General features: G+C 39.6%; 1 long non-coding RNA gene across 1 annotated transcript; it reads right to left on the bottom strand.

The window, feature by feature from the left end:
- Positions 1-256: 256 nt before the first annotated feature.
- Positions 257-5,264, bottom strand: LOC115273208. Its single transcript, XR_003900739.1, has 3 exons — positions 5,242-5,264; positions 1,122-1,174; positions 257-299 (listed from the first exon to the last, which is right to left on the bottom strand). It is a non-coding gene; the product is annotated as an uncharacterized LOC115273208 (long non-coding RNA).
- Between the last annotated feature and the right edge of the window lie 5,346 nt (positions 5,265-10,610).

Here is a 10,610-nt window from a genome sequence, read left to right as displayed (position 1 = left end):
GAGGTTATGGTCATGATATTGAGCAGATCGCCAAATTGCCATGTGCATGGAGAGCCAGGGTCTTCCAAACACAGGATCAACGCCCACTACCGCACAGCTCGGCTCAGCAGGTGTGGGCACCCCTCCCACCACCAGCAAAGAAGGGACTCTACAGCCTGCACCATCCCCCCTCTAGCACTGCACCCAGCATCTCACCCCAGCCCCACCGCCAGACTGCCCTAGGAACCCAATCCAGGTGGAGGCCCCCAGACCCTACCTCTGAGTCAAGTCACTGGACTAGGCTGTAGATGCAAGGGAATCTAGGGAAGGAAGCATGTGTCATTTTCCTCTCCCATGGGCAGGGGTGGGGCGGGGCACACCCTCTATCCCACTATTGCTAATCAGGTTGGGGAAATACCCAACATACAAGGGACAGCAGATGCCAAGCAAACTGAAACCAATATACACACAATTGCCCATAAGAAAAGGTGTATCAGATGGGGACCAGCAAGTGTCCTATGGTTATGAGATTACCAGACTGATGTCCTTCTGTGGCTCTAATGCACACTACCAGAAGGAAAATCCAAGAGAAAAATTATTGAAATCTCCCATTCTTTTAGTAAATGATTTAAACTCCTGAGAAATTGACTTCAATTAACCGTCATCTGGATATTTGAATGTTATTGACAATGTGTTAGAATTTTCATTTTAAAAATATTTGAGGATACTTGGGTGGTTCAGTCAGTTAAGTGTCCAACTCTTTTGATTTCTGCTCAGGTCATGATCTTATGGTTATGAGATCGAGACTCACATCCAGCTCCATGGTGGGCATGGAGCCCACTTAAGATTCTCTCTCCCTCTTCCACTCCCAATTCCCTGCTCAAGTGCATGCTCTCCCTCTCTTTCCCTAAAAAAATGTCTCTATGATTTAGTTGTATCTATAAATGCATACAGAGATATATATACATATATATATATACATACACACACACACATACACACACACACACACACACATATATATATATATAAAGAGAGAACATCAGAACCCTGATCATGCCTTTTAACCCCCACCTGGATCCAGCTATATCTAGAGCTGAATAAACTTTTAGAATTCCCAGGAATTCTAAAAAATTAATTACCTTTTAGGTTTAAGTTAGTTTGAGATGAGTTTCTGTCAGTTGTACAAGAGATTCTAGAATAAAAAAATACATGTATTTAAATATTATAAATAAATAGTATTGACACTTAACATTAGTTGATGTTATTACTTTGGACTACAGACATAAATAGACTTATATAAGAGAACCTTAAAATAAGAACATGGGATAATAAAAACTTAGGTGATTATAGATTTATTTTTTATAACCCTCATATCTAGAGCTATGACAAATTTTATATTTCTAAATTTCCCATCGTTTTTATAGTTTCATTTTTCTTAATGTGTGTAGGTAGCCCATAAGCATGTTTAACAAAAAGAAGAAAGAGGTCCTGATGTATTCTGAAAAAAGTATTTTTAAGTGCCAAGCAAGCAAGATTCTTTTATTCCTGGAAAGGAACTTGCTTTGACATAGATTTAATGTCAGTGTGTGAAAGAAAGGATAGATTTTAAAACTTGAGCTCTTTATAACATATGTGGGAAAATGAGTACGGAAGATTAAATTTGTGGTTTAAATATAGTAATAGCATAAAATTAAGGCTCAACTAAGCATCCAAGTCTAGCGCTGATGCCCTCTTATCCTCAATGCACACACACAGCAAAATAATTACCTTGCTCTAAGGGTTCTAGGGCACAAATGTAAGCATTTTGAGACACCTCCCACCAATCATCAAGAAATTGAACATGGACATTTACCTCCACTCCTGCCTGTAACTTTACTGAAATACAGTAAAGTGATTAGATTAAAAGATCAAACCACAAGGGTCTGTAGAAGTGGCAAGGAGACACCGCAATAACAATTTGGAAGCAAGAAGTAGGAGTAGTGACTTTTTAGCAAGCGTGAGGAAGAGAAAGCCCGCACCAGCAGTGGCAGGCCGACCACCTGCGAGCAAGCCCCTTCCTGCCTCCGGCCCCTCTCTAGCTCTGAAGGGGAGGCATCGGGGAGCCTGGGGGAAGGGAATGGAGAGAACAGGTAGTTAAAAAGTCAGGGAAGTCTCTGGAAGTGTGAATACAGAGTGATTCGGAAGCCCATATCTGCTCCCCACGGACAGAAGACCAGAGGTTTACTCTCCAGAGATGTTCATCAAACAAAACTCTGGACCTTAAGGCCCCAGTTCCCCATGTAGGCAGTAAGCCGAGCTGAAAACTGGAACAAATGAACGTCAGACGGTGAGACCCCCCCCCCACCCCCCGGGCCCCCTTGTCCACTAGCTCCCTGAATATGGTAGTTAATTTAGTATGTTTTCAGGCTACATTTCCTTTCTTCTAATTATATCTATGTTTTTAGTGCCTACCATAAGTATGTATTTGTATATACTTAAACACAATTTAGGAGGTGAATTATTTCCAACCTACAATCCTATCCACCTACTATAGATTGAAGGATTGATCTGACATGTAAATTTATCTCCCAAACACCGTTTATCAGGAGCCTTCTGAAATGTACTCTATTGAAATGTGGGGGCAATAAGAGAGGGGTAAGAAGGGAGACATGAAATATCAGAAAATAGAGGATCCAATATATGAGAGAAGTAAATACAATTTTCTGGACAAAGGTAAAGGGAGATGTTGGGATCTAGAGAATAAGGAGATTGGAGAAGTGAAATCAGGGCTCTTGGAGTGATGGACACCCCCTAGCAGGGCCAGCTTACCCATGAGGCACACTAGTCACAGTACCTTGGGCCCATGATACATTTAGGGATTTTCAAAAATGTATTCTTTTTAGTTTCTCTACAATCAAGAGCAAAATTTAATGTAATAACAGGGGATATAAAATAATGAATCCAACCTGGATTATATTCATCTTTATCCCAATGCAGCTATAAAATGCAACTTCTGTTATTTGTTACAGAAGAAAGGGCTCACAATGGCAAAACTGCCTAGGACCTACAAAAGTCATAATGTGGCCCTGACCTCCAAGAAAAAAAAAATTGGATAGCTCTATTTCAACATATGGAAAGGTGGTGTAGACAGAATGGGTTAGTGATAGGTACACAGAAAAAACTAAGCAAAGAAAAATCAAGATGCTACATAGTAAAGGGAACACAAGGACTATAAGGAGATGTAATCATAATATATTTAAGATCAACATGAAAAACACATTGTCAAATAGACACTGAAAGTTGATGTAATAAAATACTTAGCTCTAGATCAGAAAAATGAGAGAAGGGAAGAAATGTGTCCAGTGGTAGGAGAACCAATTCCTCATCATCTCTAGTAGGAAGGAAATAGAAAATACATAAATTTAAAAATTAAGAAATGTATTAGAGGTTGAGGTGCCTGGGTGGCTCAGTAGGTTAAGCATCTGACTTAGGCTCAGGTCATAATCTCATAGTTCGCGAGTTCAAGCCCCACATTGGGCTCTGTGCTGACAGTTCAGAACTTGGAGCCTGCTTCTGATTCTGTGTCTCCCTCTCTCTCGGCCCTTTCTCGACTCACTCTCTGTCTCTGTCTCTCAAAAATAAAAATGCTTTTAAAAATTTAATAAATAAATAAATAAAAGAAATGTATTAGAGGGGCGCCTGGTTGGCTCAGTTGGTTAAACGTCTGACTCTTGATTTCAGCTCAGGTCATGATCTCACGGTTCATGAGTTCAAGACCCACATTGGTCTTGAACTGCACTGTTCAAGACACTGTTCTGACAGTGCAGAGCCTGCCTGGAATTCTCTCTCTCTTTCTGCTGGCTCTCTGCCCCTCCCCCCCCAACTAGTGCTGTCTTTGTCTCTCAAAATAAATAAACTTTAAAAAACATGCTGAGTGAAGTAAGCCAGGCAGAGAAGGACAGAAACCATATGTTTGCACTCATAGGTCTAGCAGGAAAACAAGAGAGACCAAATGGAGAACCAGGGGGAGCGAAGGAGGGAGAGAGAGTTGGGGAGAGAGAAGGATGCAAAACTTGAGAGACTATTGAATGCTGAGAATGAACTGAGGGTTGAGGGGGAAAGGGGAGGGGGGAAAAGAGATGGTGGTGATGGTGGAGGGCACTTAAGGGGAAGAGCACTGGGTGTTGTATGGAAAACAATTTGACAATAAAATATTATGGAGAAAAAAAAATTTTTTAAAGAAATAGTATTACAGATATGTTATAGAAAAGTGAAGATATGGAATAGAGGAAACAGTTAAAAGAGATGAACATAGTTGCCTTTGGGAATGAGACTCAAAGGTGGTGAAGCTGGGAACTGGATGCTGACGGGCCTCAGCTGACTCATAGAACTTCTTGACTTCGTGAAGGAGAACCTTTGTTACTTTAATGAAATTTAAGGTTAAAGGAACTATACTCATTGCTGTGTGTTAATATACTTACTTGAAGAACTTCCTATTTGTCTAAGTGTTTATGTATTAAATTTGTAAAAGCTTAAGAAGTGCAAAAATGATGGAATTGCATGTTGCAGCACTTAGAAACCATGAAAGGCATGCTCATGGGACAGTACATATTGAGGAGACTGTGAGGTCAGAGTGAAATTCTACCATGATTGAAATGAACACACTAGAAATAGACAAGAATTATGAGGAAAGCAAAAATTGTTAAATCTAATCAAAGAAATGCCCCAAAACAGTCAATATGTTACCATCAGTAAGGTCGAATATAAAATAGGTTATAAATATAAGCTGTCCACGACAAGACACTGAGGGAAGAGCTAAACAACAGATTAAGTACCAGAATATTTTATTAATAGTTAATTATGATCTGTTAAAATGGCAAGTTAGGTAGCATATTCATATATAAAAAGCCTTGAAGACGTTTGAATATCTATTCCCAGAAATTACCCCCCACCCTCCCTGCCTGCTTCAAAATGTGTTTTCTATGAATTCCTTTAAATTCATAACAGCTGGGCACCTGCATGACTCAGTCTGTTAAGCGTCCCACTTTGGCTTGGGTCATGATCTCACAGTTTGTGAGTTCAAGCCCCACATTGGGCTCTCTGCTGTCAGCGCAGAGCCTGCTTCAGATTCTCTCTCCCTCGCTTTCTGCCCTTCCCCTGCTCACGCTCTCTCTCTCCCTCTCTCTCTCTCTTTCTCAAAAATAAACATTTAAAAATGAATAAATTCATAACAACTGTCCAACAGCATGTCCACTCCACAGTGTTGTGCTATCTACTTACCCATGAATGTTGGAGCTATGTGACTTTAAAAAGGAAAATGAAAAAAATAAAATGGCAAAGATACTCAGCAAAAACAAAATCAAAGGAAATGGTACTCTCAAACACAAATCAAAAACTTAGATATGCATAAAATAATGTTTTAAAAAGTCCCTGTCATTTTACAGAAGTAGGGGGGAAATGTTCTGCTGACCATAGCATATTGAAGGCCACAAAAACCTAGGAAAAGCCAAGAGTTATGATGAAGGTATGGATGAGCAGTGAAGTACAGGCCAAAACGTTTCAACCCCCCTGCCACCCCTCTATAGCATGTGAGACAATTTGCAACTTCCCAGCAACTGGCATGAATTTAGAGGCCCAGGCCACCCTCAAATGCTGCGTGAATATTAAAAAATAGTTTTCCCTAATAAACTTTTTAAGCCAGATACGGAAAGCAAGTTGTTCATGTACTTCTCAGGCCACACCCTCTTACTTGAGAATCTGAGTAGTGGATAAATAATATGTAGAGCTATCACTTATTGTGTGCTTATTAAGGACCAAGTACATGTTGTAGGTCCTTTGTCAAGTCAACATGGATTTATTGAATGTCTTCTGAGGTTGTGAACAAAACAGACCCTTGCCTGCCTTCCCAGAGTTTCTGGTCTATTAGCTTACAGAATGAGACCTCACACGTGATGGGAGGAGATAGGGAAGGAAAGTCCAGACTGAGGGGAAAGAGAAACAGAGAAAAGCCACTGTTCAGCCCTCCTGAAGTCATCACATGAAGGGAAATTGAGAACTTGCAGAGAAATCATGGGAACAGCACATCCAGGTGTATGAATGAGACACAGGTGGGAGTTGGTGTAGAAGCCCATGGAAGGCTATTGACTCTGCATCAGATGATGGGCTTGGGGTTGCTGCTGGTTGACAGGGCAGGTGGGGAAGAAAAAGAGCCAGTGGCAAGACAGAAGAGGGCAAGAACAAGCCTCTCTAGGCACTACTTACAGGGAATAATGGTGGCTGCTTCACTTCCATATCCAGAGCTTGCACACGGATCTCTTTTGGCCAATCCCAATATGCAACCATAAAGGAAATGTAGCTCCAGCTTAGGCCAGTTGACACCATACCAACCCAGCGCTATACTACCCCTCTTCAAATTGGAATCCTACTCACCTCTTTTACCTATACTGAACTTCGTATAGCAAAGTCTGGCTTATACCTGACCTGATGCAAACATTCCTGGTACAACCAAAAACACCCTAACCTTCACTCCCCAAAAGAGGATATGAAGTCCAGTATGTCACTTTATCTTGGGGAATTCCCATACCTTTTCTTGCTAAATGACACTCCCCTTTTATAGCCTGAGAGACGATGAACTACTACTAACCCATTTCATGTTCACTAGGAGGAGAATGGGAAGGTGAAAAAAAGAGAGTTGATATTATGTAATTTGCAAGGTTGGTACCCAAAATAGGAACCAACCCTTCTCCTGGAATTATTGAATGATTTCTGATGGAAGTTCGTAGTGTGACTGGCTTTCTAGCTGGCGGTTTGGTAACGTGCCATTGTCCTTAACCGCAGTGAAGGGCGCGAGCCCAGCCGGGAGACTGGGGATAGGCGGAGTCCCGGAGTCCCCGCCTTATCCATCCCCCCCCCCCCCAGCATCCTGAGCTGAGCTGCAGATTCACGCCCCAGCTCCAGGGACTCTCTCTCCTTGAAGCACCAGGAACGACTTCTAGGCTACAACCTACAAGCTTTCTATCCAGAACTTTAGCCTAATAAAATTACCATGAATGAGTAGTTTACAGTGGTTTTTTAAATCGGAAATAAACACCAACAGTAAGGGGTTGATTAAATAAATTATTGTACTTCCAAGTGGCAAAATCATAATGCAACCATTAAAAATAATATTTTTAAAATATTGAATGACAAAGGTTTCCATTGTTAAGTGGGAATAAAGACAGACACCTAAATTATATGCACGGTAGGAACACATTTTTGTAAAATTATGTATGCAAAGGAAAATAAGGTTGAAAGTACCAACAAGGTACCTATATTGAACTAGCATAATAATAAGTCACTAATATAATAATAAATCAATTTACAGAAAGGAATTTACTGTGAGGAAAAAATGAGTAAGCAAACTGAAGAAAATATTTGCAAAACAACAGGTAATCTCTTTAATAGATAACTGGGGTTTCTTTTCAAATCAATAAAGATTAACAATCGAATAGAAAAATGGCATTTAGAAAAGAAAATAAAACTAATTTCTTTTAAAGTAAGCTTCATGCCTAGTGTGGAGTCCAACATAGGCAATGAACTCAGGACCCTAGATCAAGACTGAGCTGAGATCAAGAGTCAGAAGTTGAACCAACTGAGCCCCCCAGGCACACCAAAATAAAATGGATTTTTAAAGGTATGAACTGTTCGATCTCAACCATAGTAAGAAAAAAGCAAATTGAAACCAAATCCAAGTACCATTTTTCAATATATAGTCTTGGCAAAGACAGAAAGTTTAACACACTGAATTGTCAAGAGTATAGGAAAACAGACACTTTGATATATTGCTGGTGGTAATACAAATTGCTAAAACCTCCATGAAGGGAAATTGGCAACTCAAAATTTTGAATGCATGTGTCTTTGAATACAACAATTTTACTTAAAAGAATTTATTCCCTGGTTGTATTCAATCATGTGGCAGCAGCATATGTGGAAGGACACGCACTACGACCTTTTCCATAATAAGCAAAAACTAGAAACAATTTAGGGACTGGTTAAATTATGGCAAAGCCAGACAATGGGATATTCTGTGACAGCTAAAAATAGTAAGATCCCTCTAATGTGCTTATATGGAAAAATCTCCAAGATACATCACATGAAAAATTCAAGATATATAATGGTGTGATTGGACACTACTATTTTGTAAAAGTGAGATAAAAGATGTGTGTAATCAAAATGTGTGTATGATCTGTGTAAACTTCCACATGGATGTGTGGCCATAGACCGTCTCTGGAATGGTACAATGAACTAACTCAAAAATTGCTTTCCTGTAATTTTGAGGGCAGGGTGGACAAGCTCCCAACAGCTAGTTAATTCTTCTTCCTTGCCTCCAACTTGCCCTTCCTTTCATGTCTTCATTTTCAAAAAGGTACTATCACTTATCACACTGATTTTGTCCAAAAAAAGTGGGAATTATGTTTGTTTCTTCTCTTTTTGTCACCCACTCTCCCCACTAAGTCACTCATCAAATCCTACAATTTTACCTCCAAAACATATCTCAATTTTGTCTACCTCTGTGGCAGAAGATGCTAGTTATCTTCAATGTTTGTTGCTCCTTTTGTCCCTAGTCACAGAATCCTGGCTTTTCAACTGGTCCTACGGTTGCCCAGAATAATCTTGCCGAGAATAATTATCTTAATTTCTCAACTCTCCTTGTGACCACATGGGTCCATGTGACTAAGTTCTGTTGAATGAACTATAACGAAAAGTGTGATGTGTAATATCTAGAAATGCCCTCAAAGAAAAGAGACATCTCATTTCCTCCCTTCCTCATTCATGTTGGCTGGATTGAAAACATCAGTGGAGTTAGAACAGCCATCTTGGACCAGCAGGCAGAAGTCACATGTTGACACACAAGATGGAAACATCTGGTACCTGCTATTTGTGAAGCCCCCAAACTAATTCTAGGCCGACTGTTAGTCTTGGCTGACTAATTCTAGGCATTCTTCCATTATGTGAGAGAGAAATGCACACATATATGCTCAATCCACCCTAATATGGGACATTCTGTCACAGCTACTCCTAATCCCAAATGATAAACTGTCTCTCCATTTCAACTATCAATGCTTTGGTCCAAGCCCAACACATCTCACTTGAACTACTGCAATAGCATCCTGACCCTTCTAGCCACATCCAATATTGACCTCTCTCTGCTCAACTCTATACCCTGGAACCAGAGCCTGCTTAAGATTCTCTTTCTCTCAGGGTGCCTAGGTGGCTCAGATGGTTGGGTGGCTTACAAAAATATATACATGATTAAATCACTCCTTTGTTTACAATACTTTAATGAATTCCTATTGGTTTTAGGACAAGTTTGAAGTTTTCAGGATGACCTATTTAGTCTTACATTGTCTGGCCGATAAAATTTCAGCTCATCTCTTGCTACTTTTCCATTTCACTCTCTGGGCTCCAATCACATTAAAGCATAACATACCCTGTACTCTCCACTGTTTGCTCAGTTTAAATCTTTTCTCTCCAGTCCCCGCTGCCTAACGAATTCCTAGTAATCTTTCAGGTCATCTACAAAATGTTAACTTCCTTTACCATACTTCTTCATGATGTCTTGAACTTTTCTTTATGGTCCCTATCTCATTTCCACCTTCATAAGTATTTGTGCAATTATTCATTTAATGTAGAGGTTTCAAATGGTGTGTATAGGGCTAATGGGTCTACAGTGCATTCCATGGCCTACTCAGTTGTTAGGGTTGTTTGGTTTGGTTTCATCAAATTTAAAGACCTTTAGTAAGTATATCCTCTTTTGGGTTTGCAACAGGTTCTACCAGTTCATATCATTTGACCAACTTAAGTCCCTTTCTTGTGTCCTTTGTATCTTTGGCCTCCACTACAGTGGAAACTCCATTAAGGTAAGGATGATGCCTGTCTTCCACAATATCCTATGTCCTCCACCTTAACACACTTGGGACATATTAAGGTGCCGTAGAAATCCTTGTCCAATAAATGAAAGCAATGAATGAAATGCCCTTGCCACCATTAATAGGGAGCTTTATCTTCCCTTGGGCTTTTTTTTTTTTTTAATACCAGACACCCTAGGGAGATAAAACTGGAGAAGTATCCATCTGGCAACTGTTGCACACCAAATTTTGAACAAATTTAGTACAAGATTCTGAATTGTAAAGCAAACTTTCACCCTCTTTTCTACTAATGGACAAATAGACAGTAAAATCATGTATTTATCTCTTTGAAGGTTTTGAGACAAAATTATGATTAAAAAAAAAACACATTTCATCTGGACCATTCTAGTTCTGCTCTCAAGGCATAAAGCACCTCACTGTGCAACCCTGATTCCCTGTTGGCTTTTTAAAACTCAACACACTCTAACATGTATGTTTCTATAGTCTGTCCTCACCAATGGCAACATCAAAAATAAATACAGATCACATTGCTGAAAATTCTTATCATATCAAACATAGTATGTAAGTATAACTCAAGAATGCTTCATTTCTGTCAATAATAAAGATACAAATAACCATTCCTGTTCTGTCCAGGTGCTTAATTTTTGTTTTATATTTACTTATCTCTTGAAATGGCAACAGTTTGAAGCTTTATTTTTTTTTTATTCATTTTTTCTTTTTTCATGAAAGCCAGAGACTCTT

The sequence above is a fragment of the Suricata suricatta genome, chromosome 2 (assembly GCF_006229205.1).
Source record: "Suricata suricatta isolate VVHF042 chromosome 2, meerkat_22Aug2017_6uvM2_HiC, whole genome shotgun sequence".
Taxonomy (NCBI): Eukaryota; Metazoa; Chordata; class Mammalia; order Carnivora; family Herpestidae; genus Suricata; species Suricata suricatta.
This window is presented reverse-complemented; position numbering and strand designations above follow the sequence as displayed.